Below are 9012 nucleotides of genomic sequence, written 5' to 3'. Positions count from 1 at the left end.
TGTTCAATACTGTTAGCTAAGCTAAGGACTGTGCTGGGTGCTTCTCTTGTTTGTTTTTTATATAAGAAACAGTTATGAGTTATCTAGGAGCTGCTTTCAATCATGTTATATGGTTCTAAAGATACGATTCAACCCACATGAAATAAGAAGTTGTAATAGTATTTATAGTAAATAATAGTACGTTTTTTAACCATACTAACTATAGTAAACTGTATTATACAGTATATATTGCAGTATCTACAACTTTGTTAATGAATGCAACAGCACACTGTAGTATTAACTAGCATGAACTTTAATAAATTGAAGTATACTTTTATGTATGTGAGTATATATATATATATATATATATATATATATATATATATATATATATATATATATATATATATAGCTTAAATTTGAAAAAAATGAAATATAGCTATCTGTTTAAAACTAAACATTCTAATGCCATTTATTATGCAAATATCAAGTTGAAACAAATCTGTTAAGAACACATATTTATATGTAAAACCTAATACATTTTAAAGCAGTTTCATTTCTTTCTAATTTTTACATCTACATGCATTACATCTGATTTAGGTCCACAACTTGCATCCTTCAACATGATATGTGTGTTCAAAGGAAGAGCAACTAGGTGAGGGAGACAGTGTCCATCGCTCGGCTGAGGGTCCACTTTGAGCATCTCATCTGCAGGGTTAAGCAACATAAGCTGAACAGTCATCATCTCTCTCTATTACAGCGAGCATCAACCAGCTTTACACAATGGCTTGCTTTCTGACCATTAGTTAAGGCTTGAGCAAAGTATTAAAGAGGAGATAACATTTGATGGGTAATGATGAAGTTGGATTTACCACCTCCATCTCATTATGAACAAGGAAAAACCCTGAAATATTTCAATACAAGTAACTAGACATTTGCACTGCACTTATTTGGACTGTAAATTTTATTTGACAAATTACATTCCCTTACAGAATAGGTGTCAAACTCAGTTCCTGGAGGGCTGCAGCTTTGCAAAGTTTAGTTCTAACCCTAATTAAACACACCTGATCAAACTAATTGAGTCCTTCAGGTTTGTTTGAAACTTTCACTTAAGTGTGTTGAAGCAGGGTTGCAACTAAAAACGTGCAGGGTTACGGCCCTTCAGGAACTGAGTTTGACACCCCTGCCTTACAGTAAAGTGTAAAAATACTACATTAAACAATTGTCAAAATAAAAGTTGTGTTTGTGGGTGAGTGTGTGTTTTGTTCAAATCTGTAGTCATCTTGGCAGGTAAAAAGAGAAAATAAAGTTGGCTTCCTCTTGAATGATCTGAATCATTTTGAAGTGTTTGTAGATGAGCTGGATCATCATGTCATCTTTAGCATAAATAACATCCTATTCAAGCTATGCAGCTTCTCTGAGTTCCTCATCGACTTGAAACATGCTGATCTCTCCTGTCACTCCATCCTTACAGGAAACTGAGAAATAACCTATAGTTAGTAACGTTCATAATTAAAAAAAGTGATATAAAGGACACACTGTACACAAACATGTAAATAGATAGATGGATAGATAAATATGATGCAGGTTATAATAACAAAAACCGGTATGATCTGTAAGAAACTGAAACGCCTAGTGTTATTTTTAATTGCTATTAATGTGTGTGTGTGTGTGTGTGTGTAAATATACTTCAATTTATTAAAGTTCATGCTAGTTAATACTACAGTGTGCTGTTGCATTCATTAACAAAGTTGTAGATACTGCAATATATACTGTATAATACAGTTTACTATAGTTAGTATGGTTAAAAAACGTACTATTATTTACTATAAATACTATTACAACTTCTTATTTCATGTGGGTTGAATCGTATCTTTAGAACCATATAACATGATTGAAAGCAGCTCCTAGATAACTCATAACTGTTTCTTATATAAAAAACAAACAAGAGAAGCACCCAGCACAGTCCTTAGCTTAGCTAACAGTATTGAACATACAGATAATTATTAAAAATCATAACTTACCCTCTGATTGCTCGAGGCCTCCAACAACGTGAGCTGCCCTGTGTCCTGACAAACAGAAACGCCCCATCTCATTGGCTGGCTCTAGCCAATAAACTGGCTTTGCTGCTCTTTTACTGGTATGTACATTTCCACAGAATTTATTATTTTTAACAAGAATCTCTTCAGAAAAGAGTTTAAATAAACCCTAAATAATAAAATAATCGTGGGAAATGATTATTTTGCACCTCAGTCCTGTTGGCTGCTGGCATTGTTCATTGGTCAGGCATCAGCCAATCAAACAGCTTTACACCAGCCCCGCCCCTCCCCTGCCCAGCGCTGCTCACGCCTCTGCATCTGCGAGTGCACAGATGAGTTCTGCTACAGAGATCGCGGGAGATGTGTAGCAAAAGTCAGAGCGCGGGAGATTTGTAGTTGTACTGACGAATCTGAGAGGTTGTGAGTGCCGACCTGTGGTTGTAGAGCGAAGATGCAGTCAAATTTGCCGTGCACACGTGTGTCTGTCACTTTGTATTTGTGAATGACATTTTACAAATACACAACTATTAATCTGCAACTTCGAATTTAAAACACAAGTGTGTGGATTGTTGTGTGTGTGTGCAAATCGAGGATTTCAGCTGTTCACATCAGAGCTGTAAGTGTACATTTCAACCTACACATACAAATATTATTATCACAAGTGCTCACATTTACATTTGCAAGCTCTCGAGTTTCGCAACTGATTTACTTTCATAAAAATACGCCACACAGATAATGCTTTATCACTCTTTGAAGCTGCCTCGTTTAGGCTTTGATTCTATTAGTGCATTTTGATGACTGTCACTTTAATTCAAATTCTATTTAAAAGAGGGCGGAGCTACAAATGCCTGTGTGTCAGCATAATGGCAAGCTGAAAAACAAAACTAACATCTTATGCTAATGATGGAGAGATGATCACTAGTGGGTGGGGTTTTCCCCCTCTGATGACACGTACAAATGGAAAATGTCAAATAAAGTGAAAATAAAAGTATATAAAATAGTAAATAAAATAAAACATTTATAAATATTTACCATTAGAATTTAAAATTAACATTTTGAGATATATATAGATAAGATATTTGATATATATATATCACTCACCAGCCACTTTATTAGGTACACCTGTCTAACGCAAATTATTAATCAGCCAATCACATGGTAGAAACTCAATGCATTTAGACATGTAGACATGGTCAAGATAATCTGCTGCAGATCAAACCGAGCATTAGAATGGGGAAGAAAGGGGATTTAAGTGACTTTAAATGTGGCATGGTTGTTGGTGCCAGACAGGCTGGTCTGAGTATTTCAGAAACTGCTGATCTACTGGGATTTTCACGCACAACCATCTCTAGGCTTTACAGAGAATGGTCCAAAAAAGAGCAAGTATCCAGTGAGCGGCAGTTCTGTGGGCGCAAATGCCTTGTTGATGCAAGAGGTTGAAGGAGAATGGCCAGACTGGTTCCAGCTAATAGAAAAACAACAGTAACTAAAATAACCACTCTTAACAACCGAGGTCTGCAGAAGAGCATCTCTGAACACACAACAAGTCCAACCTTGAGTCAGATGGGCTACAGCAGCAGAAGATTACATCGGGAGCTGCTCCTGTCAGCTAAGAACAGAAAACTGAGACTACAATTCACACAGGCTCACCAAAACTGGACAATAGAAGACTGGAAAAACGTTGCCTGATCTGATGAGTCTCAGTTTCTGCTGCGACATTCGGATGGTCGGGTCAGAATTTAGCATCAACAACATGAAAGCATGGATCCATCCTGCCTTGTATTAACGATTCAGGCTGCTGGTGGTGTAATGGTGTGGGGGATATTTTCTTGGCACACTTTGGGCCCATTAGTAAAAATTGAGCATCGTGTCAACACCACAGCCTACCTGAGTATTGTTGCTGACCAAGTCCATCCCTTTATGACCACAGTGTACCCATCTTCTGCTGGCTACTTCCAGCAGGAGACCGCCATGTCATCAAGCATGAATCATCTCAGACTGATTTCTTGAACATGACAATGACTTTACTACACTCAAATGGCCTTCACAGTCACCAGATCTCAATACAATAGAGCACCTTTGGGATGTGGTGGACCGACAAATCTGCTGCAACTGCGTGATGCTATCATGTCAATATGGATCAAAATCTCTGAGGATGTAGAAATATAAGATACTGATACTGTTTGAGTTACAGCCATCAATTAACTTTTAAATAAAAAATGTACAGCAAATGAATGTAAAACGCTATTTAATGTTATAATGTTATTAGTATGATTAGTACAAACTTGAATACATTAAAGGGCCTTTTTATAGAAATGACTCATCTGTAAAAACACATTAAATTGATCAAACAGTGACAATGGAGACAGTTAAAAAGTAAAAAAAAAAGGAATAATTTAATAATTTAATGTCTTAAAATATATTTTAATATTAATCAGTCACTTTAGTCATTTGAACCTAAATATGCATAATTAATGTTGTCAAATAACTGAAGCTTTGGTGAGCTGAACATTCTTTCTTGAACTATTGAGAAAAAGAAGGAAAAAAAATCCTTTCAATGTTCATGTCTGTGTTAAGCCTCTATTTTAATTGAAATATAACACATTCATCTCTGCTGTTCAAATATCAGTCCATTTCTATATTATGATCTGTTCAATTCAAACTCACAGTCATGAATTCAAAAGGAGCCAGCTCTTAAATTCTGAATTTGCCCACTGCTGGTGTGTGTCTCTGTGTGTGTGTGCATGTGTATATGCTGAGTGCCACTGGCTTTGTGAAGCCTTGCTGAAACTGACAGTTATCTGCTTTTACTCAAAGAGACTGACACACACACATGCGAAGCGCACACACACACACACACACACGCACACACACACACACACACACACACACACAGAGCTCGGTCTGTGAGACGTCATGGGGGGCAGGTGTTTAGTTAGAGACACAGTAAATTAAACCAATGAGGTTGTAAGACTGCAATGTCCTTAAATAAAGATCAAACGGAATTAAAATGATGTTTTAATCCTTTAATGATTTGGAACTGATTCCTCGGAGTTAGTTAGTTAGTTAATTTTTTTATTTATCAATTTATTTTTCCCAAATAGATCCACCCAGACATACTTAAAAAACAGAGCTGTCAAGTCAGTGAAAGTTTGACAAACACTGCTCTAGTTAAGAGTTAATTCATTCGTTCATTCATTCATTTATTTTCCTTCGGCTTAGTCTCCGTTTAACAGGCGTAGCCACAGTGGAATGAACTAACTAATCCATCATATGTTTTACACAGCTGATGCCCTTCCAGCTGCAACCCAGAACTGGGAAACACTCATACACTCTCACATTTACACACACTTATACACTATGGACTATTTAGCTCATCCAATTCCCCTATAGCTCATGTGTTTGGACCGTGGGGTAAACCGGAGGACCCGTAGGAAACTCACGCCAACATGGGGAGAACATGCAAACTCCACACAAAAAAGCCCAGTCAGGACTTGAACCAGCGACCTTCTTGCTGTGAGGCTAACCACTGTGTTACTCTGCCGCCCCATTTCTATTTATTTTTTATTTTAAATGTAAATCTGAAATGCACTGTAATATGCTACTTTACAAACCAGACTCATCGCAAATATGTGCCTCAACCTACAGTCAAGCCCGTAATTATACATATCCCTAGCACATTTTGACGTTTCTTTTGACCGGGAATGACACAAGCTTCTCTCAAAAGATAATAAGACACTGCACAAGAGGCATTATTGTGGAAAAAAATTATTATATACAGTTGAAGTCATAATTATTAGCCCCCCTGTTTATTTTTTCCCCAATTTCTGTTTAACAGAGAGCAGAATTTTTTTCAACACATTTATAAACATAATAGTTTTAATAACTCATCTCTAATAACTGTTTTATTTTAGCATTGTCATGATGACAGTAAATAATAGTTGACTAGATATTTTTCATACATGTATTTTCTATACAGCTTAAAGTCAATTTTAAAGGGTTAACTAGGTTAACTAGGCAGGTTAGGGTACACTGAAAAAAGTATTGCATGCAGAACTGTTGCAAACAATTGATTTGTGTTGGGTTTAAACAAACAAATTAAGTTGAGTAATGTTCAACTTAATTTGTTTGTTTAAATTCAGCCCAAATAAATTGTTTACAACCACTTAACGTAAAACAAAATTGAGTAAATCCAAGGAATTATCTTTGAATAATTTTTTTCAGTGTAATTAGGCAAGTTATTGTATAACGATGGTTTGTTCTGTAGACTATCAAAAAATAAAAATAAATAAGTATCACATTTAACAACAGTAGTGAGATGAGATCCAGCAGTATATCCTTGATCAACTCTTCGACGTGCACTGCTCTCACCTGGGGAGGTGTGCTCAAAGCACCTGCTTACTGCCTGGAGCTCTGACATCTGCATACACTGTAGCACATGCCAGAGTGTGTGTGTGGTCATGTGATGTGCATTTTCAGCAATATTGTGTGAATGGAGATTTTTTCAGAAACGCCAGTTTGGACATGGATCGTTTTCGTTCTAAAATGTCGTTTTTAAACTAAAACGTAAAGTGGAAACAGGTCCTGAGACTAAAGACTTCATATCTGGCTGCGTGACATTCATTAAGTCTCTTTTCTTTGCGTGACACATTGACATTACAGTACAAGGTCTTTCGCCAATACATTATATGCATTAGTTTCATAAGTAATGAATGTACAAGAAGCTTTTAGTTGTGTATAGACATCACATTCTTTTGATTTTCCCAAAAAAAAAAAAAGTCCTTCACATTAAAAGCAGTCAGGCATTCATACAAAAATGGTAAAAGTCTTATTTTTTTTAAAGTTTCTTTACAAGTCGACAAGTTGGCCCAAAAGAAAAAGTATTAATATGTTAACATTATTACACAAAGCTCCTTTTAAAATGGCTCTTAAGAAATGCCCATTTAATTCCAAATAGTGCACAACCCTTAAAAACAAACAAGCGCTTCTCAATGTTGAAGAATGTTGTTTCTGTTTTCAGATAAGAGGAGCAGGACAGTGTGAATGACTCCTGTTTAGTGTCTATAAGGGTTATTTGGGTTCAGTTCAATCCTTCACAAAGAGCATAATACACCCTCAAATTTACACAAACATCCAACAGGATTAACAAGCTGTTCAACACTTTGTTATGATTAGATCTTTGTGACATCATGTCCTGTTTTTGGTTTATTCAGAGGTCACATTCATATTTGACTGGGAGTTCATTTAAAAGTATTTCAAGTTATATTTCAAAGTTTCTGGTCTGATTGTTTGGAGTGCACCAGGGTTCAGCGTTCAGACTTTATCAATTGAACCGCACTAATAGAGCAATGACATCTGAGTTTGGTTTAATCAAACTAAACCTGCCAAGCAAGAACACACAGTAATTACTTAACTAATGACCATTAGTTAATAGTCATTAGTTAATGTTAGTTAATGTATTTACCAACATTAACAAATTATGAACAGTACTCAGCATTTATTAATCATAATTTAACATTTACTTATGCATTATTAACATCAAAATTGGTCACAGTCATATCTTCTATATCAGATTGCAAACATCTATTGTTCATTTGATATTGAGCCTTTAATTGTCATTTATAAGGGATTTGTAAAGCATAAATAGTCCTCACTTTACATGAGGTCACATAACTATTTTTTAAGTAATTAAGTAATGAAAAAATAATCATTAACACAGTATGAAAATACAATCAAAAAGCACATTATAAATGTATGTCAACTTTTGTATCTGCAGTAATTAACTGCTTACTAACGTTCAATAATGTAGAGTTAATGCCTAACAAATGATGAATTAACTATTTCCTAGTAGTTATTGAAGTGTTACCAAAAAATCCAAATAAAAAATAAATAAATAAAATAAATGAATCCAGAAAGAAAGAAAGAAAAATAAATATATAAATAAAAACAAATAAATAAATCATGATAAATATATCCAAATGTAAAATACCAAGTAAATAAATAAAATAAAAGCATAAATTAAAATAAAAAAGCCAAATAAAAAAAATAAAAATGTAAAAAATAAATTCAAATAAATAAATAAATCCAAATAAATAAATGAATCCAAATAAATAAATAAATCCAAACAAATAAATAAAATCCAAATCAATAATAAAATAATTCCCAAAAAATAAATCCAAATAAATAAATTAATTAATTAAATAATCTAATAATTTAAAAAATCCAAATAAATTGCTAAATAAATAAATAAATATAAATTAATTTGTTATTTTCAAATCCAATAAATAAATAAATAAAATAAAATAAATAAATCCAAATAAATAATTAAATAAATCCAATTAAATAAGTAAAATAAAAAAATAAATTCAAATGAAAAAATCCAAATAAAAAATAAAAAATAAACCCAAATAAATAAATAATTGAAATTAAATAAATACATCCCAATAAATTAATATTTTAATTAAAAAAATACAAATAAATAAATTCAAATAAATAAATAAACAAATAAATTCAAATAAGAAAGACAAAAATTAAATACTTAATTTTAAAAATCCAAATAAATACATAAATAAATCAAATAAATCCAAATAAATAAATAAACTTAATTAATGAATTAGAAAAAATAAATAAATAAACAAATAAATAAAATAAAATAAAACAATCAATCAAAATAAACCAATCAATCCAAATGAATAAATGACTAAATACAAATAAATGAATAAATAAATAAATGCATATTCTAGTACAGTCTAAATACATATAAGGTTTTGTCAAAATCCTCTCTCTCTTTATATATCTATTTTTAAACTGTGAACATCCATTGTTTCTGTGGTTTTAAAAGAACAAATCAAACCCATTTTCTGCAGCGATTGACATTATGGCATGTTGTGTTTCTCTGCTGATTTGCGGATTGTTTGTGCCAGTTTTCTTCAGACAGCTTCATTCCCTCAATGGTTTGTGTCTGTTGTGGTTGAGTTTATCCAGGGCTCCTTTT

At 33.2% G+C, this 9012-nt stretch overlaps 1 long non-coding RNA gene across 1 annotated transcript; it reads right to left on the bottom strand.

Moving 5' to 3' along the window:
- Positions 1 to 425: 425 nt before the first annotated feature.
- On the bottom strand, positions 426 to 2697 carry LOC137496505 (uncharacterized). The gene is made up of 2 exons (XR_015498994.1): positions 2004 to 2697; positions 426 to 1457 (listed from the first exon to the last, which is right to left on the bottom strand). It is a non-coding gene; the product is annotated as an uncharacterized LOC137496505 (long non-coding RNA).
- Positions 2698 to 9012: the final 6315 nt, after the last annotated feature.

The sequence above is a fragment of the Danio rerio genome, chromosome 9, assembly GCF_052040795.2.
Source record: "Danio rerio strain M-AB ecotype USA chromosome 9, GRCz13ab, whole genome shotgun sequence".
Taxonomy (NCBI): Eukaryota; Metazoa; Chordata; class Actinopteri; order Cypriniformes; family Danionidae; genus Danio; species Danio rerio.
This window is presented reverse-complemented; position numbering and strand designations above follow the sequence as displayed.